The sequence below is a fragment of the Uranotaenia lowii genome, chromosome 2 (assembly GCF_029784155.1).
Source record: "Uranotaenia lowii strain MFRU-FL chromosome 2, ASM2978415v1, whole genome shotgun sequence".
Lineage (NCBI taxonomy): Eukaryota > Metazoa > Arthropoda > Insecta > Diptera > Culicidae > Uranotaenia > Uranotaenia lowii.
In genome coordinates, this window is record NC_073692.1 from 41802140 (window position 1) to 41827830 (window position 25691).

Here is a 25691-nt window from a genome sequence, read left to right on the forward strand (position 1 = left end):
AGACAACACTTAATAAAAAACATTTTATTTTTTAGTGTATATTTCCAACCTCTAAGTCAGAAACTTCTTCGTTGATTGTACAGGTTTCGGAGAAATTAGAGCTTCGATTGTTATAACTGATGGTAAAGTAAGTGGATATCCCACACTGAAAAAAATGCAAACTCAATGTCGATTAAGGCCATCTCAGAATTCGATGAGTTTTCTTTGGTGGTGAAGAATAATGTGGTCTACAACTCTTCTAAACATCGCAAAGTGAGCACCAAGAAATCGAGTTGTGTTAGCATCGATGATGAAAACTATATTTCAGCGAAGGGCAAGAATGTTCTTGCATTAGTGAAAGCTTTTTAAACTGAAATTTGGAAAAGTAGATTATGGTGTGGTAATCCATATGTGAATTGGGTGAAATGTCTCGTCCATTCACAAACACAGATACACTGAATGCCAAAATTTACGAGTGAGAAAATTTACAAAAAGGGTTGCTACCCTTAATCAAAAAGTATAACAATCCTACAAACTTTTGGCTTGATCTTGCTTCGTGCCACTACTCTCAGGGGATGAATAACACAAGAGTGTTAAAATCCCAGAAAAACAAAAACAAAAAACGTGCCACTACTCTGAATATGCGTTAAAGTGGTATAAAGTCAACTAAGTTACATGTTTACAGTGTAAGAGTATAAAATATAACCACTATTTAGAGCTCCAAGTTATAAGAAATCATTTTTCAACAATTTAAGGTTGTTACACCAATTTATTTTAATCCAAATGTGAAGTGATAGTGAGAAATTTAATAAGTTAAACAGATACGCTTGATAATTTAAATTTCAATCATTTTGATATTTTCGAGGTACAAAATTTATCTCACGCAAACTTTTTTTTAATTCTGAACTTTTGTCAAAAAACTTCTACTTCTTCTTGCTAAAATTAGAAGAGATTATCTGAAATTTGAACAATTTTATCGTGAAAAAGAAAGCCCATAACATTTGAAATTTCATAGAAGAGTAACCACCTAACTGTGTGTTTTTTCAACCTTCAAAAAGTGTCGTTTTTCTCTCAAATGAAATGTTTATGCTCGAACGGTTCGACTTTCCGGAACATGCCGCATCATGTCTTCGTTTGGCTATGCATGCATCGCATGAGAGACGGACCCATATGTTTTCGTTGACATTGAAACATGCTACTGAGAGGAAACATTTTCGAAGGTATGAGAAGCAGGGGGAGGTTATCTCCGGCTGTATAGTGCCAGCGTTTTTTTTTACCACACCTAAACACAAATCTTTTAATTTGAGATCATCTTAGCGTTCCCAACGAAAATAATCTAAAACACTTTCAGATTTCCAGATTTTTAATGGGTCGTTTTGTTTATTTAAACAAATCGAGTCATTTTGTTTAGCTCAACTTCTGGAGTTCACCCTCATCCTTTACTGATGATTGTTTGGAAATCTACATCCGTGATAGTGTTTTATGATGTGTTGATGATCTGGTCTTGAAGAGTCTAGAGACTAAATTATCCAAATAATGTGTAGTTTGTTCCGGATTTAATTTTTCGGAGATTCCGATTTCTTTCGTCATTTCGACCCACCTCAGTTTTTAGCAGTCAGTGTCGCTATCTGTGATAGCCCGTGTATCCGCTTCGAGTTTTGCGTGTTCGCGAAAAGTTTGCCCAACAACGCAGACAGCATCAGCCTATGTCGCCAACATACGATCCTACTGCCTGACTTGTGGTGACTTTGCTGAGACTGTTCCAGTGTTTGTGAAGCAAATTATGATGCAAGATCTCTTGAACAGGAACTCGAGCGCGCGATCATGTGTGGTTTAGTCGATGGTGGAGGCACCGCCAAGAAAAGAGGTATGACGATGATGTAAACAAGTTTACTGGGTCATACTGTCGCTGCTGGCCGGTGTGGTGCCATACATCTTTCTCTCCGCGGCTCCGGTATGTCCATAGTATAGCACATTCAAACATATATGCACAGTCAGAGGACGGTTGACCACATTTAGCGCATAAACATATTCCGGACCGACTTGAGGCCGAACTGAACTGGACTAGGACTGGGCCTGTCATGGCGCGCAGATGATTGTTTCTCGACTTCTTTCTTTCTTTTCGTGATTGGGTTGATTAGCATGTGTGTACAGAGTGATAGGGATTTTCCGTTTTCTACCGAATGGGGTAATTAGTTTCGTCTGAGTCAGATATATAAATGAGGTTGATTATACACCATGGATGGACCACAGATTTTAAGAGCAAGGAAAATGCTCGATGGAGCTTTTCTATTTATGTGGCTGCAGCTTAGTCATGTTAGCCGGGAAAGACTGTCATTATAGAAAACTATGTTGAGCTTCATCTTTTCTAGTAATAGGAATGAATTTCTTGAGAAATTTTCAATCGCGTGATACTTAACAATTGTATTTGAGGCTAGAAACATAGAAAGCAATATGATTTTTTTGTAAAAACTAAGCAAAATATTGCGCTTACATGATTATAAAACGAGTTGTTACTATTCATTTGCATAATTTAGTCCATTTTTATTGAGGCAGTCATATAAAAAGGTTCTTTTGAAGGTATGCCAAATCGTTCTAATACACACGTTTATTATTTTTGATTCCACTGAACAATTTTGACGAAGACCGTAACTTCTTATCTTAGTAGACAAAAAAGTTATTAGCTATTTAACAGGGTAATGTCTTTTGGTATTGAAAAACAATCAATTCAATTGACATCACTGGCATATTTGCGAGGCACCAGCAGTTATTGTCAATTGAATTTATTATTTTCAAATGCCAAAAGACAGCTAATAACTTTTTTGTATACCAAGATACGAAGTTACGGTCTTGAACATCATTGTTCAGCGGAAAATTTCCTATAGAGTATTGAAATTGGCTCCACAGAAGAAACAAAATGCATGTTGATTTTTCAGTACTTCCATTTTTCCATACAAACCTAAAAGTTCAAATTCACTCATGTCAAAGATACTTAAAAAATCTCCAAAAAATCATGGATGAGTTTTGAGCCGAAATGAAGCATTTCAGACCCCAGGGTTTGAGAAATTTAAAAATGACCCTAAATTGACTCAGTCTAGCCGTAAATTCCTGCAAATGCTCGAAAAAACCCAAAGGCTGCAGCACTTTTAGAGGTCTACAGAGGAAGAAGTTATTGTTTATTTACATGGTTTTCCGTCGCAGGACATGACCTGATGAACAATTACCCGAACATAAAATCGTATCAGAAATGATAACTTAAGTCGTTTACAATTGTGTTGCGAATCGCAATTCCAACTGCATAGTGAAAAGATCGTATAAAATGTCGCCTGAAATCAGTTTAAATCGAATATGGTAGAAAGTCTGCCATGTTTGTAAATTTTGAAATGATTTTGCTCCCACGCGGGCTTCAAGAGAGTAAAGCATCGTCATTCTCTGCAACCTGCAAAATCAGATGGATTATGAGTAAGATTGACCAATGAGAGAACTGGAAAATATTGTCGCTGGCTTTTTCTTCCCTCAAAAGAGTTTAACAACCAGGGTCATTCTTCCCTAATTGTCGCTGGCAACAATTTGGAGGCTATAAGAGCAATATCTTGCGCTCTCTTGCATTCTTCCGATAGGTACGAATAAGGTGCCGAATAACGCCAAATTGGTGTAATTTTCGTCGCTTTAGAAAAAAATGAAATTAGTGTTTGTATGTATATTGCCTTCACTTTGATTGCTATTTTCAACTTTCATACGATCTTTTTATAATGTTTATGGAACGTATATCAAAACAGCAAAAGAATACAGCTACAAAAAATGTTTGTTGGGATATTCCTCCAATTGACTAGGTCCATGGCAACCGTTCTTCAATTACTCAGGCATCCTACATTCGCCAGATCAGAGGAAGAAATAAAACAAAACAAAAATTATCGAGGAAAAACCCAACGGTACAGTGGAAGCGAGTTTGGCGATATATTCGACACCGACAACTTTCTTCAACAGAAAAATCTCTGTTCTATCTTCTGGATGATTCCGCATGCAGCGTTGCTGTTTAGACAAAATAGAGCAAATAGTAATTTTTGTGTGCATTGTCCAACAGTTATCGAAGATCTAGAACATAAATTTTCTTTTTGTTGTAAAATCGTTCATCTGTGGTCTCTCATAGACCCAAAATTAGAGTCAACTTTGGATAGGAGAATAGTTTACATAAATTCCTGAATTCAAGCATACAAGAGCAACAAGGAAAAAGGTAGTATGCTTGATTTTATTGAATTTCTATATAAAAAATATTTAATTCATGGGTTTCGTGCAAAATTGCATACTATATTTTATTATATACACGTTTTCATACAATTTATTCCTATTTATTAGTTTTTGCATTACTTTTTATTATCCCCCCCACCCCTTGCGATGATCTAATTCCGAGTGACAAAAGAAGGATTACAAATTTGTTCCAGCCTTATCAGAAAACGTTTTTTGGAAGCTTAAATCGATTTAAAATCTGCAATTTTGATGAAAAATTCATTTTTTCAAATTTTTTTTTATATTATGTGAGATATTCCTGGCTTTTGACCAAATTATCCCAAATATTGCCCGTATTTTTGGTCAAAAATTTTGGAATCAGATGCCCGGATTGTGCCAGGGTTTTTATTTAAATAAGCCCTGATTCGTCCGACCCGGATACGTGTGGAAAAAATTCTTCTTACTCTAGAAGGAGGGAGCAATCTCAAATCAACAAAGACATATTTCTCGTACCTTCCTATCTTGAGTGCTAAAATTTATATAAGGGAGAAATTCTGCAAGTGAATTGTTCGGGATGCGGCTCTCTTTTTCAATAATTGGAAAGGTTTTCCAAAACAACAAATCATCTAGCTACATATTTCAAAACTCGTTTTATACTACTGAAATGTATCGACTAGTATTAGTGCTTAATGTTGGTTGTATATAAGAGCCACCCTTTAGGAAAATGGAAATGATCTTCCAATAATAATACAATAATACATACAATAAACAAGTCAAAAAATGTGACAAACTTCATTAACAAATTTGTTTTTGTTGATTACACGTATGTTACATTTATGTACCTATATAATATGAGAGCTCTCATTAATTCAAATGGGATGAATTTTTCAAAATAAAATATCATTAGATTTCAGCAAAACTAGTTTGCCAAAACAATAAATCATCTCATGTAGACAAAACGCTTATGTTTATCAATTTTTATTAAAAATGTTTCGAAAAATTATCATATTTATATTTATTTGAATAGGAGCCCCCCTATACCCGCCACTTTTCCAACAAAGAGATTTTTTAATACAATTACTCATACAAATATATAAAACCTGTCAACCAACATAATGAATAATTTAATTGGGTAAATATATGTTTATGTAGAAAATTTCATGAAAATTTCTGTGAATCAATCAGATTTTGTCATTTATTATGTTTTTTTGTTTGGGAGCCCCCTCTCCCAAGTTGAAGAGGTCAGAAACTATTATAACCATCTCCGGTCCTGGAAACAGTCATATACTAACCATAAACAATTCATTTTAAATCCTCTATTTAAATTTTACGTTGCTTTTCTTAATCTGAATTTAATAAATCCGAATTCCATAATATAGGATCAAAAGAATGGTTCTTGGGATTAGAAGCTCATTCTCAATGTACAAAACTGATGCTCTCTCTTCGAACGTCAATAACGGCGCCGGCCACTAGTCATTTAAATTATCAAATGTGATTTTATTATGTTGTCTATTGAGAAGAATACATCTGAAACATGATCAAATAGATTATGAATAAAAACAATAAATGTTTGTTTTCTTTTAGAGTCGATGAATAACCATGAATTTCAGTATTTATTTGCATTACCTGTAACTTGTCTCAATTAATTTTGTGAACAAATGTTAAAAAATGCAAATATCTATGATTAAAAAAATAAATATGTATAGAATTATAGATTTTTTTAAATGTAAGTAGATTTGTAAATGTAAGTTTCAGGTTTCAGATTCACATGGTTTTAATTAACACGTCTCTTTCAGAGAAATGGGGTCCAAATATGATAATCTTGATTTACTAAAATATCATATTCAATGAATACTGATATAACAAAAGAAATTACACCACTGCAGATAAACGAGAAAGTTTCCTTGGCAATGAATTTTGCTGAAAGTGCTTTTAGGAGCTTTTCTAGGTGTGATCTGATGGGGGCTGAATATTCTTGGTGAAATAGTTCGTGAGTTGCTATAAAGCATTTTAAAATTAAAATTAAATGAAATTCTTCGATAAAGTTAGGAGTATGAACAAAATAATACAATAAAAGATAAAACAATTTTTATACACTAATCTTGAAATCCATTAGAGTATGGTGGGGTAAAAGTACGACCTTAGTGCTATCCTATTTTTAGAAAATTTTGCAGTTGTTTTTATAAAAAACCAAGAACAGCATTGGATTCCTTAGACTTTTATCTCTCTTCTAAAAAATTACGAAGGTAATCGATCAATGTATTTGATAGCAGTAGTGAAAATGCCAAACTGCTATCGAAACGTACTCTTACCCCACCTCTGGGGCAAAAGTTCGAATGATGTGGGGTAAAAGTACGAACATTCAGAATTCCACAGTTTTGCATGAAGTCAAGAAGAAAATGATTTAATATCAATCTTTGCTTACTTTTGGCTTTTGATACAAATCCTATACATACGCGAACAACCTGCGCGGATTTTGTGTTCTTCACTAATTGTTCATATTCAACAGGTTTACGAAATCCAGGTCTCATCGTATTTGAGCAATTTTTCGCGTGAGCAAGTCTTTGTAGAACCAAAAATATGCGCTGATGTTCCCAGTGAATTTTAGAAAGAGGTTAAAACTTTCCGTTCAGATTTACTTCAGTAGACCCTGTATATCATTCGTACTTTTGCCCCATTTGCAGTTCGTACTTTTGCCCCTTCAAGGTTTCTTGTGATTCACAGTTTATTGTGCAAAACAGAGACATATTAATTAAATTCTTTCTTCGGCATTCGCTAGTGGTAGAAAACAACTAAACAGACACATTAAGACTTTCATTGAAAGCCAGAATTTTGATAACTCAAACATGTTTGCCGTTATTTTAAATATTACATCATTTGAGCAAAAAAGCTGCTTTACCTCAGTTTTCGGAATATTTTCAATTTTTCCAAGTAAAAATTTTGTCTGGTTGAAGGCAGTCCAAATCACTATCAATCCACGCCAGAGTTTTGATTTTTTCTGATCTCGGTTTGTGATAATCTCAAAACGTACTTTTACCCGACTCGTACTTTTACCCCACCTTACGAGTATGGTGGGGTAAAAGTACGACCTTAGTGCTATCCTATTTTTTGAAAAATTTTCCGGTTGTTTTCCAAAAAACCAAGAACAGCATTTGATTCTTTAGACTTTTATCTCTCTTCTACAAAATTACGAAGATAATCGATCGACGCATTTGATTGCAGTAGTGAAAATGCCTAACTGATATCGAAACGTACTCTTACCCCACCTCTGGGGCAAAAGTTCGAATGATGTGGGGTAAAAGTACGACCATTAGAAATTCCACAATTCTGGATGAAGTCAACAGGGAAATTATTTTGTATTAATCTCTGCTTACAGCAGTATCTTCTTTGTTCGCTTCTGATACAAATCCTATACATGGGCAAATAACCTGCGCAAATTTGGAGTTCTCCACTAACTGTCCATATTCAGCAGGTTTCGAAATCCAGTTCTCATCGTATTTGAGCTTTTTTTTACGCGAGCAAGTCTTGTAGAAACAAAAATATGCGCTAATGTTACCAGACCATTTAAAAAAGAAGTATAAAATTTTTGTTCACATTTATTTCAGGAGATCCTTCGTACTTTTGCCCCATTTGCTGTTCGTACTTTTGCCCCTTCAAGGTTTCTTATGATTCACAGTTTATTGTGCAGAACAGAGACATAGTAATCAAATTCTTTCTTTGGCATTTGATAGTGATTAAAAACAACCAAAAAAACACATTAAAACTTTCATTAAAAGCCAGACTTTTGATTGCACAAACATGATTGCCGTTATTTGAAATATTACATCATTCAAGCGAAAAAGCTACTTTACCTCATTTTTCGGAGTATTTTCAATTTCTACAAAAAAAAATTATGGCTGGTTGTTGGCAGTCCAAATCACTATCAATCCATGCCAGAGTTTTGAATTTTACTGTTCTCGGTTTGTGATTATCCCAAAACGTACTTTTACCCGACTCGTACTTTTACCCCACCTTACTCTACGATGCTTCCTGGCTGAACCTCAGCTAGACTGAGAAATACACTTGGGATGGTCCGGAAGGAAGTCAATTTTTCAGATCACATCTAATCACTTTTAACTGATTAATATCACATTTCTATATCTTGTAGCGATAAAAACAGGGTTGCTAGCGATTTTTCGTTTTCAAATTCCAAAGTTTTTCCCGTTTTTTCCCAGGTTTTCTCCCGGTTATAAATGATGACTTTCTCGATATTATTATACTCGTTTTTGATACAAAATCATGGTGAATAAAAAAAATCAATATAAAGGGCTTCAAATTTCTAATAACTGTATCCCAAAACTTGTTAAACGGTTAGAAATCATGGCAAGCACTTCGGCGTCTTCTAACACGTAGTCTTTTCGTATCAAATTGACAGGTTGATTTTTCTTAACAAATCTAACGAAATCCACAATATTAACCATTTTGCAAAAATAAGTCCGGTTAAATTTATCTTGAAACTATAATGACACATTCCACGCGCTTGTACCGCTCAAAGGTGATTTTCATACGTTCGCGTATCAAAAAATCTCAAAATTGTCTAAAATTTTGATAATTCAAATCACACAAAACCAACGGAAAAAAGAGGAAAAAAAAATTTTTAAACATGTTTTATATGATTTTGAAAATCAAATTTTTTGTTGGGAAAAGTGGTTATTTCGACATTTTTTCCAAAATAATTCATTTAAATATATGGACTGATTTATATTGGAATTCTTTATAATACGTTTTGAAGCCAAAAACCACAGCTTCATTTTGTAGAAAAAAGAATTTGTTTATATCCAATGTGGTTGTTTTGAAAAGCCAACAAAAACAGTCGCATTCGAGTGAATTCACGTCACAAAAAAGTGAACTTTTTAGTTTTACGAGAAAACTTTTACATTTTCTGACATAAAAAAATGAGATCTTCTTTGAAAATGATAAGACGATTCTAAAACACTATTTTTTTTAGAAATCGATTGGAATCTAGCTGAGTTACAACAGCGCGAATGAGTGAATTCACGTCACAAAATTTGTTTTTTTTTTTGTGAAATTTCATAAGGGTAATATGCTCTGAAAGCTGTTTGGACCTTCCAGATTGTCGGATTTTTACAAATCGAGCATAATTTAGTTGAATTTTTCATAAGTTCGTTATTTTGAAATGTAAATACAAAAAGATTGAAAAAAAATTTTAAATATTTTTTTCTGATAAATTGTTAAATGAAGACTGTGAGGAACAATAGTAATTTTGACGTATGATCCATCAATATGTTGCAATTCAAGTGCCAATCAATATAAGCAAAAAAATAGGTGAAGATACTGAAAATTTATGATTGTAAAAGTCGGAACAACAAAATGTCGTTTTAAAAAGTGCACATAAAATTTGAAGTCTCTTAAGAATGGTTCAGAATAACTTAATATTTCGTGACGTGAATTCAGTAAACTACCCTGTTTTGTTTAAACTGAGTGAAATCACGTCACAACTTCAAATAAGCATAACTTCGTTCGTTGTTCTTTAATCGGGAAGCTATGCACATCAAACTGTGGGTAATTATTTTTTATATAACTCATTTGAAGACACCGATATTCTATTTCCACAGAAAGAAAAGGAAATCAAAGTTGTATGTACTGAAGTCAAAAATGGTCAATTCTAGCGTTAATTCACGTCACAAATGTAATCGATCACAACAAAAACAACTTAAAGTTTGACCAAATTATATTTATGTTGAAAAAAATTCAATTTGCGACCGTTTGCTACATTTTTTTTCATTTTCTTGTAAATTGGTTGACCTCTAGAATGATAACAGTTCAGAAAAGCCGGAAAAGCGATTTCACGTCACTGTGGAATGTGTTTAATGTAGTTTTTTCAGCCGATATAAATTTTCTAGAATTTTTAAAGAGTTCTAGAAAAAAAGGTATAATTTGTATAGAAATATGTTATCAATCAGTTCATCAAAACATAAAATCAACTTGAATGGGGATTTTTCGTACAGAACTTAAAATCATTAGATTACAGGAAAATATTTAGTTATTTTCTAAAAGCAGTTATACTTTTTTGTACAAATCCAAAGACATTCTTTTGAAAATATTGTTTTATTATACAAAACAATGAATAACTTTAGTAGTGAACCTTCATATAAGAGAAGCGACATCTGATCCCTCTTAAAATAAAATATGTGGCAACATCGCCGAAATCTTGGACAAAAAAATCCCCAGCACTGTTTTCTGGCTCAATGTTCAAGCTCTAAAGTGGACGCTCCTTCAATCCAACAAAACAACATTGAACTCGATGCCCGAAGGATCGCGATAAACGGTATGAATGACTTGAATTTCGTTAATAGTCAGTTAGTTTTTTAACAAGGAACACGATTCACCAAAGCATTGAAAAAAATAGCACCTTATCATAAATTCATATGACCAACTAAAAAATTATTTGTTTGAACTATAACAACAATCACAATACCTTCCTTGTTTGAGTTTTCAATAAGAAAGGTAAAAGCTCTGCGACAAAATGCTCGGATCGATTGGAATCGATTTTGACAGTTCTTTTGCTCGATTGTAATTTTGTGTTTCAGATGTCACTTCTCTTATATACAGGTTCACTAAACTTTAGTAATAGTCACATAAAGATTCATAAAAATTTTGAAATCGTGTAGAAGACAGGGCTGAGCTTTAATTGTTTGAGTGTAAGATATTATTTTTTATCAGGGTTAAGACCTTAGATTTTGGAAACTTCAAGCAAGAGCTTAACATAGAATAGATTAAAAACTTAACATTTGCAATGTTATGCTTCGTTCCTCAGGCCAATTCAAACGAAATACAAAACAACAGCAACAATGGAACACCAATATCTTATTCTGATGAAAAAGAGGTGTAACTCTGCTTAAAAACGTCTCACGCTGCCAAATTATATGCTTGCGGAGAGCGAAAAAATAAGATAACTCATATTTCTCCGCAATTAGTTAAAAAAGCGATTCAAACTTCGTTTAACTAATGAACGAAAATAAGTGTTTATGATGAGTAAATATCAAACAAGTCAATTTTCCCGGTGAGGTGCCGAAATTCCCGGTTTTTTCCCGGTTTCCCGGTGACCTGATGAAATTCCAAAGTTTTTCCCGGTTTTCCCGGTTCGCTAGCAACCCTGTAAAAAATAATGTGCAATTTCGAAAAGAAAACTTTTTTCAGGACCTATATCTAGGTATGATTTACATATATATGTAGAAAAAGTGATTTGCACTGCATAAGGTTTTTACCGGTTTGGATGTCAAATTCCCGGTTTACCGGAGCTATTTTCAATTTTCCCGTTTGTTCCCGGTTTTCCCGGCTCGCTGGCCACCCTGATCGCACCAGCAGTAAATTTTATTTCGGGAGTATGGACCTCCGATTTTCGATTTACTTCAGAAAAAGAAAAACTGATTAATTGCGTTTCTAAAAAAAAAATAGATTCGAATGCACAATATACACTCCGTCTATACTTGGCGGATCAATGGATTTCCACGCAACATAAATGTGACTTTGTTTCGACACTAAAATTATGTGAATTTTACGTTCGGATCAAGTGATTTTTGATTAGCTTTTGCTTCACGTAGAATTATCAAGTCCGAAACCGGACTCATTGTTACCCAAGGAAGTTCTTTTGGTTCTTTGTCACACGAATATTCAATGAAACAATCCCAGTAGAAACAAGTTTTTTTGCGGATCCTAGCCAGATCAGCATCCTCGTCAATCACAACTTGCGGAATATCCACCAGATCCAAGAAAAATAAATTCCATTCAAAATTCACTGACTTTTAGGTATTTTTTTCACTGAGTTTGAGTAGAAACCTTTATTTAAATCATTGATTTAAATTATGATTGAAATCTTGATTTGAATCAATTTGATTTAAATCAAATCCACCCTACTAAATTTAACGTTGATCGGTCCAGTAGCTTCTGAGTCTACGGGGAACAGACAGACAGACAGACAAACATTACTTTTTATTATAAGTGCTCTTGATTTTATGTTGAACTGCAAAATTTTGTAAAATCTATGCTTTGTAGAGAAAAAAAATTTATTTACAAAAAAAAAACATATTATTCAAGCCGAAAGTCAGCTAGGAACCCGTGTAGCTCTAGTGGTTGGTTCAAAATCATAACAAAATGATTAACCAGCCTACGAATTACCCCTTCGCAGTAGGTAAGACGTCATCGTTGCAAAACATTCCATCGCTGACTGGAAACGTTAAAAAAAAGTTAAGGAAACTTCTGGTAATGAGGCAGAAGGTAGGTTGTGTGAACACGATTTAAGACGTGCAACAAAAATTTGTCAGCAAGCCAGTAACGACTTTATATTAAGTTATTCAATCCGAGTGACGTGAAGTGATTAAAGATTGCTTGCCTACTCAAAACACCAGAGGGTCTCTCATCAGAAGAAATCTCCTCTTTATTTTTATTTTTCATCATCATTTAGTAGCAATTACGACTAGGGTTGGCTGCTTTTAAAACATACACACATCTAGCTGCCTGACTGTACTAAGAAAGAGCTAAGATGCGAATTTACCACTTGGCAAAAATCTACGCGTTAGTATAAGTCTGCACACGGTTGGTTATTTAGAATTGCTGCTAGCTGCTAGCTGTTGATGTCCATGTGGATTAAGCGCGATATTGAGTGAAAGATCGACAACAGAGCACCCAACACAAGTGAGTGAGATCGCAACTGCTCGAAGTTTGATTAAATCAGGCAACTCCGTCGTAGTAATGAGGCCCCCTATGATGATGGTGAATCACTCACCAAGTCAGCCAGCTACTGTTGCTGTTTGCGGTGAGCTCGAAATTCGCAACACGGGGAACAAGTTGATCGCGATCGCACTTGAATGTTTGGTGAGAATGAGAACTCTATGAATGATTCGGCTGGCACACAAAGGTGAAAAGAGGTTCTGTTTTGTTTTGACTATAAAGGTAAACAAAACGACAAGAATGTGATCGAACACAAGCATTTTAAGGTCAGGCTGGAGTTGTTTTTCTATGGAATAAAGACACCAGACATGCTTAAATCGAGACGGTTTCGTTCGATTTTAATTCTTGAGGTTAACTTACAATTCGAAATACAACGAAGATTGACTTAAACACAGACAAAATCAAACGATTTGTCTTCAGTAATTTTTATTTTTTTATCATCTTTTTGATCCATTTATCACTTTTCTTGTTTAATTTAAAATGTTGTAATTTTTGTCATATTTGCTATTTTTGTCATTCTTCATCATTTTTTAATTATATTTTGTAATCGTTTCTTCTTTTGTATGTATGTATGTATTATATTTTTTGACTGTCGTTTTTTAACCGTAAAGGAAGGTGAAAAAGAGATAAACATAAAAGAAATGAAATATTTTTTACTATGATTAAAGTTTGATCATTGAGCCGTTTTGAGTATATTAGAAATCTATACCAACACGTGAAAAGGATCTATCTCCAAAAGTAAACAAAAACCATTTTCAGTACCTCGCGATAGGCCAACACTTGCACTACTTAACGGTAAAACCCTTTTGAGAAAATAATACTCCGTTACACAGAGGTCGGCATTAAAACGCTATTCGCTAGTTAGTCCGCTACATTTTTGTTTTAATATTTATTTTTTAACTTTATTTTTGGAGAACTTACGGCTGAAAAAACTCCATCAATTTATAGAAAATAACATATATCAGCATTCTTGCTTGAAAAATTGCACATAGTAGAGTTTTTTTTATCCTTTTTTTCAACAGAAATCCCGTAAGAAAATAAATTTTTCGACAAAAAAGTAGCGGACTAATTAGCGATTAGCGATTTAACTCCAGACACTAGAAAACAGCATGTATCAGCATTCTTCCTTGACTGATTACTTGCGGTGACGTTTGTCTATCTGCCAGTACAAAAGTTTGGTGAAAAAGTAAATGAAAACAATAATTATCTAACAAAAACGGAGGAGACAAATTAGCGATTAGCGCTTTAACACTAGAAGGACCGGCAAATTGAATATACCTATTCGGACCGTGACCAGTCAAAATGACTGGTAAAGGGGAAATTTTTTCTATCATAATATTTTAAACTTTTTTCTTCTGAAATTGTTTTGTTGATTATTCGATATCATTTTTGTTATAAAATGGAAATATTTTTTCACCATGGGTGCACGGAATCACCTCAATTTGGCATAGTTGACGAATGCGTGTATGTCATAAAATGAATATTTCAAATAATAACCAAAAAATTAAAACACATTATCAATCTTATAACAAAATCATGTTAGACGGCTATGGATATTGACCATGGGTACACGGTTTCACTTCAATTTTGTTTTAGTAGATATTTTCTAGCATCCATCGCTCTGAAATTTTTCAACACGTTGCCTATAAATTATACCTGATATTGTAGGTTCTGAAGCATATTTTTTCTATAAATAGAGCAATTTACCATGGGTGCACGGATTCACCGCTTTTCATCCAAAATCAATTTTTTTTTGCATTCTAAAGGTAAAGAATAAAGACTTTTATAGATTCAAATAAAAATTTGTGTTATATACATGGTTTTTCACTATGAGTGCACGGATTCACCACGTTTTAATCAAATATTGGACTTTTTGCAAATTTCTAAAAAACATTTTTACAAATCTTAACTAAACCAAAGTCGAAACCATGTCTTTCATGTTCAGACATAATGATTTAAATAACGATTTTTATTTAAAGTTCTGTTTTTTTCATTCCTGGAAAAGAAATATTTCAATTTTATCTTGAAATAATAAATTTATTTATTTTTTATTACAAAACAGGTTTTTGCAATCGTACATTTATCTGATAAGATCTGATCAACATCCAAGAAATTGGAAAACGGTTACCATGGACCGAGTGAGTTTTAGGGATTATATGCATCAAGTTATGTCGTGCGACGGAAAACAGCGTAAATAAAAATAATGAATCAACATTGTCAAATGTACACGTTGCTTTGTTTTTCCTTAAAAGTTTTGAAATTGACAAATATTGCATTTCAAATACCTATCATGTCTAACTCAAAAATATGTTGTGTTCTGAAGCAAGTTGAAAACTATTTCACTCTATATAATTTAAAACGGTGAATTTGCAACCATTCCGTGCACCCATGTTGAAATATCCGCATCCGATGTGGTCTATCAGATAGGCTGGCGCGAGTCTGGTATAGGTATGTCAGGCGTACTGGGTTCGATTCCTTGTATCGGCAAGAAAATTCTTGGGTTCAAACCCCATAAGTTGCCGACAGGTAAGATGTGTTTCCTCTTATAATAAGAATGTTCAATCAGTTGCCAGCTGGCCAGGTATATACACGGGTGCCGGAATATCTGCAAGTGAACTTGCATTGGAAATTTGTCGAGCCTAATAATCTAAGAATGCAAGTGAATACATACTTGGGCAAAAACTGCGGTGAATTCGTGCACCCATATGGTGGATAACCAACATATAACAATATATCGTGCATCATGTTGAAATATCATTTTAATTATTCAGTTTCATAGCTGACGTCTTCAAATTTGAATAAATAAGTACTCAACTCATAATAGTTTTACTTATTCTAGTTTAGTATAAAACATATTTATCACCTAAAACTACTCGATTACTCGAATGGACATGTATTAAATTTAGCATAACTTTTACAAATCTTGATGAAATTTCGCCAAATTTTGACAGAAAGTTCTATTATAGTTGAGCAACAAAACAGACCAAAAAATTTGGGAGTCAAGTGCTTGAAGCGCCACACAGCGGCCAATCCGATAACTTTTTTTTCAAATCTTCACGACTTCGCATCGAAAATCAATAATTTCATAACGAATGACACACTTCTGCCCACCATAAATCAACTAGGACTCATTGTCTTGAATGTAGCTTGCAAATGAAATCAAAAGCAAGCGAAAAAATTTTATCTTGTTTGAGTTATAGGGTTGTGAATTTTACCAGTCATTTTGACTGGTCACGGTCCGAGTGTCCATGGCGAAATTTTTCTCGCTTACTAAAAGAGCTAGTGAAATAAAAAATATACAGTTTTGTAGAGATCCAAAATTCATGAAAAGTCGTATTTTTTGCGAATTTTAAAGCGAGGTATGCAAAAGATATTCAACAAACAAAGTGTCCAACCAGTCATTTTGACTGGTGCGGTCTTTCTAGTGTTAATGCCGAACACTGCCGTTACTTCAAAAACTCAATTTGAGTAAAGGATCTATAAACATTCTTAAACCAGAACTGCCATTACATGGATATACACCCTTTACTCCGAAACCATTTTTCGCTACTACTCCGCCAACAAACTCAAAATGGAGAGCTAAGTTGGCCTTGCTCGAGAACGGTCGTTTGTTTTTCCGCGACCGCGTTTTTCTTCTGTGGTCTTTAAATTAAATTTTTGTTTACCATTATTAAGATTTTTTTTCGAAGTTAGCCATTGTAGTGATTAATTTACTTAAACATAACGAAAATTCTTAATGTTGGTGTAGATAGATTTTCGGGAAAACCGGTAATAGAATTCGAGTTCAATCCGTGCATTTTTGTCGATTTGTGTGAAGAAGTGAAGTGAAGAAGATGTCTATTTAGATCCGGAAGGATTTTTTTATCGATTCGAATTAAACATTCAAAGAAAGTTATTTTGAATCAGTGATGAAGGTGGAGAAACTTTAGTGATTTTTTTTAAAGTTTATTATCTTTCTGACAAGGGAAATTATTTCCGGGTACAGCAGTAAAATAAGAGTGCCAGCGTCGAAGCTTTTTCCTGTAGATTGCTTGGATTTCTTCAAGGCGAAAGGAATCAACAAAGGAATAAAATCAGCTAAGTACCACTTGAACATTGATCGTTTTAAATTTCATTATATTATATAATAAAATAGCTTAACTCTATTATTGGGGACTAGTGGGGGGTTGGACAGGGCATCAAACGAGCGGAAAACTGATATACAATGGATTGTGGGTTCAAGCCAGCCGGAGTATCTCGGCAAATTTGGAATCTGGAATAGGTTTCTTAGGGACCTTTCCAGGTATCTTTATTTGTTTCGAACAGTTTGAAGTGAGTAAGATGAGTCAAACCTGTCCCAAGCCAGTGGTAACGGACCCCTTGGTTGTGCTGCAATTATTGTTTGTGAGTTAAGCATGAACAATATTTGAATGTGTGATCGAGACTTCCCGTACCGACTCGGGTCAAAAGACCTATCAGCCACTGGTGGGTTCAACTACATACATACATACATACATACATACTCCGCCAACAAACTCAAAATAATCAATTTAACTCTCTATTCAACATAAAAAACATAGTAACAAATGAATGCGAGCTTGTAACTTAAGCTAAAAATAAGAAAATAGAAGAGGGTGTATAAACAGGTTAGACAAAATATTACGTGAAGTAGGTTCTATCTACGATAGCGCGTTATTTTTTCATGAAAATTGATATTCCTCTATTCCAACATATAGAGGATGCTTCTTAAAATCGTTTGTCTTTCATAAAAATCAAAAATTTCAAGTTATTTTTAGCCATTTGAAATAGGTTGTATTTTTTTCAAACGCGTTTTTCTCAATACGCCATCATGGATATAGATCCGTTTTTGTTTATTGGTAAATATTTGACACTTTATTCAAAATAAAAACATAGTTGCAAATGAACGCGAGCTTAAAACTAAAGCTAGAAATGAGAAAATAGCAAAGGGTGTATAAACAAGGGAGATAAAATATTACGTGAGCTTGGTTCTATCTACGATAGCGCGATGTTTTATCATGAAAATTGATATTCCTCTATTCCAACATATAGAGGATGCTTCTAAAAATCGTTTGTCTTTCATAAAAATCAAAAATTTCAAGTAACTTTTAATTAGCGATTTAAAATAGGTTGTATTTTTTTCAAACGCGTTTTTCTCGATTAGCCATATATGGAGATAGATCCTTTTCACGTGTTTGTACAGAAATGTTCTAAAATGTTGCTAAAAAATTTTAACACAAAAACCAGAGCCTGCAGAAAAAAGTCAAGCTACATATTTGGATATGTCGCCCTCTTCTGAGTCAAAATAAGTTCTAAGCCCCACGGAAAACGGCAAAATGTAAATTTTGTTGCCTTATGTTATCGAAAAGGAAAATGTAATAATAACCAATTGATTGCAATAATTTTGTTATTGTTTTTCTTGAATACTGAACACTGAATACTCAAAACACAAATATGTATATTCTGAGGGAAGTACCTTGTAATAATGAATCATTTTCACATTTTTAGAGAGTTTACATAACGTCTTCTGTCGACATAATCACCGTAATAAAAAAATCTTTTAAAAGTTCTGTACAGTGTTGCTAAAAATTCATATGACTATTTAGAGTTAATTTTTACTGGAGTTTTCAAAAACATTCTTGCAATTTTTGTCACCGATCAACATATTCAAGCTTTAAAAAGTGTATTCGAAAATTTCTGGATAAATTATGACCAGCAATAAAAAAAAAGTTAATTTTGAAAGCACAACTTGAAAAAAAATAGATTTGGATCCCATGATTGTTTTGTTTTAGTCTTTTTGTTTTTTTTTTGAGTCTTTGACAATACGATTACAATACGATTAAAATTAGTTTACATCACAGATTGCACTTTTAAACACAGATTTAGAAACATGAAAGTCAAATAAGTGCGAGACGACATTAAATGCTTGACAACATCGTAACAGCGTAACGCAGATTTTTTACCGGATTTCATCATTCCTGTCGCTGTGGACGGAGTAGCAGGGTGCCCGCCCAAACTGAAACCGCATATTCTCAGACACTGCGTACTTACTAGCATAATAAAGTTTTCAATGCGTACGGGTCTTCAAATCTTGACGTGTTCCGAAGAAGAAAACCGAACAAAACGACTGCTTTGGTTGTAGTCGTCGCGATATGCTGTCAAAAGTGAGCTTTTAATCAAAAGTAACCCCAAGATCTTTTATGGAGGTAACTCTTTCGAGTGAGCTTCCACTTAAAGCGAAGTTGTAGACGATTGCGGCTCTACTCTTGAAGAAGCTTATGCACTTACACTTACCGCCATTGACTTCCATTCCATGTATTTCACACCATGCCAATAATCTGTCGATGTTATTTTGAAGCACGGCGTAATCCACTATCTAATCTATGATTCGTAATTTTTTTAAATTATCAGCAAACAGTAGTTCCGGTGATTGAAGGAATGTTGCTAAATCGTTTATAAACATCACGAAGTTAAGCGGCCCTAAGTGGCTGCCCTGCGGTACACCAGACGGTATGTTGAACACAGAAGAGTAAGAACCACGAATGTTGATAAAACCACGACGATTAAGCAGATATGGTGACAACCATTTTGTTACCCATACAGGAAAGCCATAGTGAGTGAGTTTTTCTACGACGCTGGCATAGCGCATTAAGTTTGGCGTAGCAAGTGATACAGCTATTCTGGAGACCAACGTCATTAGGATCCCATTAGGTCCCAACTTTTCGAAGAATCAGTAAATACCAATACTTTCAGAAGCTCCTGGTCTGAAAACACGGGCCACGGGAGTCCAACGTCACGGTTTGGCAGTGTTCCAAAGTAACCATTAGCGCCGTCAGGAGAGAGTGAGCTGTACACTCTACTCAAAATCCTGCAAACAAATCAGCAGAAACCTTAACGCTTTCTGATGTCCGTTCTTGAAACGTTACAGATGAAGGAATAGAGTTTTCGAGTCGGCGACTATTGATATATTTCCAGAAAGAAGTAGGATCTTGTTCAAAATATACTAATCAAAGGCAGCGTTTTGCACTGCCGAATATTCAGTTTCTAATCTAGCGAGAAATAATTTGTTTTGATCAGTCTTGTCTCGAAAGCTAGTTTTTGTTTTGATTACAGTCGTTTTACCACCTTTGTGGCATTCGCGACTTTATATCAACGCTGCAGTTGGCGGACATTTATTGAAAAACTTATCCGGTACTATAGTGTTTGATGTTTACTCTTGGCCTCGAACTCGCGGGCATCGGCTCAGGAGGCAACTGACTTGCCAACTGAGCTATATCACAAGCCCAATTCGAAAGTATCGTACAAGATAACGACTTCTTCGAAGTTCAGACACTAAGCTATAAAAAACACCGTGCCGTGATAGGGTACGCACGGAGAGAAGAAAAACATTATATCAAGATTATAACTCAATCAGACAGGATATTGACCTCCAAAAAAAAGTAAAAAATTGAGTCTTGCAAACAAGCTTTCACCCAATGTTTTCTTTGGATTTAAGTACTTATATGCAAGATTGCTTTGTCTCCCGCCTTGCGCTCATTTTTTCATGCATTGTTTAAACTGGAACAACCCGATCAGGAGAGCATATCAAAATTGTTACACAAACCCATCTCAACGAGATATTATTAACTTATACGGATATGGCTTTGATATCAAAATTTTCGTTTCGGTCGTTTCGAAAAAAAAAAATGATTATATCTCTATTGATACAATCAGTTGTTTTTTTTCTGAAGGGCAATCATATCCTTCGTAAACTTTTATGTGAAGTTTGAAGGTCTCATTCCAATGCACCAGGTATGGTTCTGTGGTAGCATGCACACCTCTCAACTTGCAGGTCGAGGTTCGAATCTCCTGGTTGGTACCCGAACTTTTCAAGAATTGTTCAAATTGGAAACAATGCATGAAAGTTTGAGTACAAGTCAGGAAGTAGTCCAACATTATTTCATACAAGTGAATGCGCATAAGACAAGACAAACATTGCATAAAAGACTCATATTTTTCATTTTTGGTGGTCTAAATCCTTTTTGATTGAGATATAATCTCGATGTAAAACTGCCAAGGGGTGATATAATTTCGTTATGCTTGCGAGCTCTTTGTAATAATTTGAGATATTTTAACATGCTACGAGTGCTAAATTATATCTAATTTTGATAGGAAAAAATCGATTATCAACATATCTTGTCTTAACATAATTTTGTTTTTCTCTTCTGATCGGGAACTCTTGAAAAGTTTAGGTACAGCCAGGAGATACCGGTTGAAAGGCGCGCACGCTATCACAGATCTATACCTGTTGCATTGGAATGAGAGCCTCAGAAGTAATTGAGTAATTTTGAAATGCTGTTTTGGCCTGTCCTTTTTACATTTCCAAATTGCAACAAAGAGTTATGGTTTCAAAACTTAACTTTAATTTGCACGTTTTTATATGATTGACAGTTTATTTTAATCATTGTAATGATGCTTAGATGTTTTGATACTTCAACAAATTTTGTGAGATTTTCTGAATTTCTTATCGCATTCTTCAAGGCAGTTTGAGACTCTGAGTTCCCGTAAAATAAGTTAGTTTTTTTTTTAATTTAGAGGTATTTAAAGAGAGATCAGAGTAGTTAATAAATTTCAAAATGTACTTTTGATATTCTTCTTACATATTTTTTAAACCGTTGAATTCTGACTTGGAAATTCAAATTATGATTCTGAATTTTAAATTTTGGGTTGAATCCCTAATCTTGGAACCAAAACTGAATTTAAGTTTCCGTTTCCTTTTGATAATTTGGTTTTGGGTCTTACTTCCTGGTTTTCCCTGTGCGATTTTCATTCCTGGTCCTGTGCCCACCCTGATTTTTGCTAGTCGCACGCAAGAATTAGCCCGTCATTAAGTCCCAAATCTTCACTAAAATGTGTTTACATATGTTCAATCTCGAATGTTTAACGTCATCCAACTTTCCTAGCATGTGTACCCTGATATTGAAGTCTAGTGGGTTCAAATCTGGTAAGGATACAGTCCATTCAGGTGAACTGATGATACAAGGACAAAATCTGTTGTCACCTTTTTTAACGATCCATGCTTTATACGTTGATGCTGAATTAATTTGAAGGCAAAAACTGTACTTGACAAAAAGCATTATGACGCAGTCAATCAATTTCCGGGGATTTCCGAGCCAAAAAAGGTTCTCAATTTAAGCAAGAACGCCTCGTTTGAAAAAAACTACCATTCTTTATGTAAAAAAAAAACACGAGGAATCGAATCGTCTGAACCGCTTTCTGAACGTTTCATTTGGCCCGATTTACCCTATTGTTTTTAGATGTAAAGGTAGAATTCTGTTTGTAGCAATCTGCCTTGCCACTAAAAAGTCAAATAAACTATACTCATTTATGTAAAAATGTCGGCTGAATAATTTGGTGTACTCCAATTTTAATTTTACTACGATAAGTGGCTCATTTTGCATCTTTTCCCCTTGAACTTAAGAAATTTTTCAATGAAACAAGTCAAACGAAGTGTAATCCAACAATTTTTCATCATGAATGATCATTTTTGGTAGATTTATTCGTTCTCAAGCTGATCGTGTCACTTTTTAACACTAGAATGAATAGAAATGATTTAATGTGTACTCGCGTAAAATTAAAGAAGCAAAAAATAAATCTATTCAAGATGAACTGGAGAAGAACAAATCTAATGGTAACCTACTTTGGAAAACGATTAAACGATTAATAAGTACAAATGGTGCCAAAGCCGATTCGATTTCATTCAATGGAGTTGAAATAACAGATGAATCTGAAATTGCGCAGAAGTTCAATGACTTCTTCATCGATAGTGTCATGCAAATTCATGATAGTATTCCGGTAAGTTCCAATAATTGCATTGAGCAGATTATTTATACCGGCGGAAAATTTCGCACATTTGAAGCAATATTTAGTCAAGAGTTTGATGAAATCGTTAACAATATGAAACCCACTGCGGGTATTGAAAATGTCTCTTTGAGAGTCTTCAAAGATTCTTTGTCTTTACTAGCAAATCCGTTACGAGATGTTATAAGCACAAGTCTTCGATCAGGGATTGTTCCAAATACGTGGAAATATTCAACAGTTGTTCCTATTGAAAAAGAGAAGAATGCGCAAGAGGCATCACTTTATCGGCCTATAAACATGTTGGAAATCCAAGAAAAGGTGCTAGAGTTAGCAGTTAAAAGGCAGTTTTTGCGATTCATTGATTCCGAAGATATACTTATCGCCGAACAGTCTGGATTCAGGAAGCAACACTCAACAGAATCTGCAGTGAATTTATTACTTCGTAATTGGAAGATCAACATCAAAAATGGTACCTACACTGTTGCTGTGTTTCTTGATTTTAAGAGAGCATTTGAGACTATTGATCGATTGCTTTTAATGGATGTGTTGGTAAGAGTTGGTATCGATGGTACTGTTCTTAACTGGTTTAAGAACTATTTAGAGAACGGAATGCAAAGAACAAAGTATGGATCATCTTATTCACGATATAGAGAAAATAATTTAGGTGTCCCCCAAGGTAGTGTGTTGGGTCCCCTGTTATTTATCTTGTACATCAATGACATGAAAAAATGTTTACAGTACGGTCGTCTCAAACTATTTGCGGATGACTCAGTCTCCTACTGGAGCGGTAATGATTTAGAACTCGTTATACAAGAAGCTAATGCGGATTTAAAGAATATTGCAAATTTTTTGAAATACAGAAAATTGTGTCTGAATCTTACTAAAACCAACTGGATGGTTATCGGAAATCGCAACGCTGAAGCTAGTTCTAATCTGTTTATCGATGGATGTGCAATCGAAAGAGTACGCCAAGTTAAATACTTAGGAGTACAAATAGATGAAAAGCTGAATTTCGTAGCTCATATCGACTACACTGTCAAGAAGATTGCCATGAAATATGGAATACTTTGTCGGATAAGCAGATATATGACTTTCTGGTCAAAAATTATCTATGTAAAATCTGTTATTATGCCACATTTCGACTATTGCGCTACCATATTGCTGCATGCATCTAATACACAAACGAAAAGGCTGCAGAGAATACAAAATAAGATAATGCGAGTAGTGTTACGATGCAATCGATATACTCCAAGAGCTCTTATGCTTGATATGCTGCAATGGTTGACAGTTAAGCAGAGAATTGCGTACAACAGTTTGATTTCCATACACAAAATGAAGAAAGGAATGTTACCATCTTATTTATTGGACGGTCTGCAGTATGGTAGCGATATACACAGATACAATACAAGAAGAGCTCAAGATTTTAGATTACCAAACACGAAAAAAGAGATGACCAAACGTTCTGTTTTCTACAACGGACTGAAGATGTATAGTAACCTGCCGCTGAACATCAAAGACAGTTCGAACCTAAATGTCTTTAAGAAACTGACGATACAATATGTTAAACAGTCAACCTGAAACAATGACCAATACTAAAAAGGATCATATGGATGTGATGAAGATCTGAAGAAGTATCAGATAAAAATAAAATGTACGGTGATGGACATACGCGGGAGTAAGACAAACAAGTCGTACAGGAATTGATCGAATAATGTAAACATAATTATCCAGAGGATAAATAGTCCCTCCCACTCCTAAAGAAGCGTATGGGGTGGAGGAAGGACCCAAATGGGCCTGTGGGACCATCACAAAAAAAAATATGCTCAACTTCCCCTAACTTTTTTAAAATTTGTGCATAGATTTCACTGTAACAATCGAGCAATTCACATACTAAATGCAAAAACTAAGTGATTTAGTGTAAAATTTATTGCTGAATCGAGTGGTTTACACCGCTTAGCGTTTAGTTGATGAGAAAAGCCTCAATCACCCCGATTTTACCTAAATTTATGCAATTTCTTCGAAAAAAAAACATTGTAACAAACGAGAATGCAATTGACCAGATACAAAAAACATTGAATCAAGTGTAAAACTTATTGCTGAATCAAATGATGTACACCGCTAAGCGTTAAATTGACGAGAAGGGCACCGATTTCCCGATTATGATGCCAATTAAAAACCTAAATAAGGCATTGAGACCAAAATGAAAGCACTGCTTGGTTTTGTTTTTCCAAGATAATTAAACAAGGCATCATTAAGAATACATTTTTTACGATAGAACAGAAAAGTGAGATAAAAATGATAGCATGATTTGGTTTTCAATTTTCTGCTATAAAAAATTTAGATTCATAAAAAGCTTTAAGTAAGCCTTTTTAAAGGAGTTTTGGAAGCCCAACGATGTCAGATTTTTGAAGCAATTAGACACAAAAAGTGGAAACAAGGTATCATTAAGGTTTCAATGAAACCTAAAATTATGACAAAATGTTACCAAATTCTGCTGTCATGCTTTGTTAGCTAAGTTTAATTTATTTTTCCCGAATAACAATGAAACAATGCCCCAATATTGCTATAATTATTCATACACGGATTGCACAGCAAATTTTGGTTGTATTGAAAGCTTTTTGACACCTTGTTAAGACAGCCTTCTCAGAGGAATTAAAAAAGGTCATCAATGCAAAATTTTGGATGTAATTGAAACCATAAAGTGGCATCAGTGTGCTCTCAAAACGCTTTTTGGTTAATCTAGGCATCATTAAGTTTTCGGTGAAACCTATAATTGGTGTACTTGTGGTATCGGTTTTTTTTCGGGGATTTTCATCTTGTTGGATGGTATTTGTATTTGTGGTATATGAAAAGTGAGACTCAAAATTTGGCATTGTACAACCTTTATTCGGGCAAAATGAGACCTCATTTTACATTCA

The 25691-nt window shown here is 34.3% G+C and overlaps 1 protein-coding gene across 1 annotated transcript in view; it reads right to left on the bottom strand.

Moving 5' to 3' along the window:
* Nucleotides 1-25691, bottom strand: part of LOC129746892 (guanine nucleotide-binding protein subunit alpha homolog) — a 101973-nt gene that overhangs the window by 74950 nt on the left and 1332 nt on the right. The window lies entirely within an intron of this gene.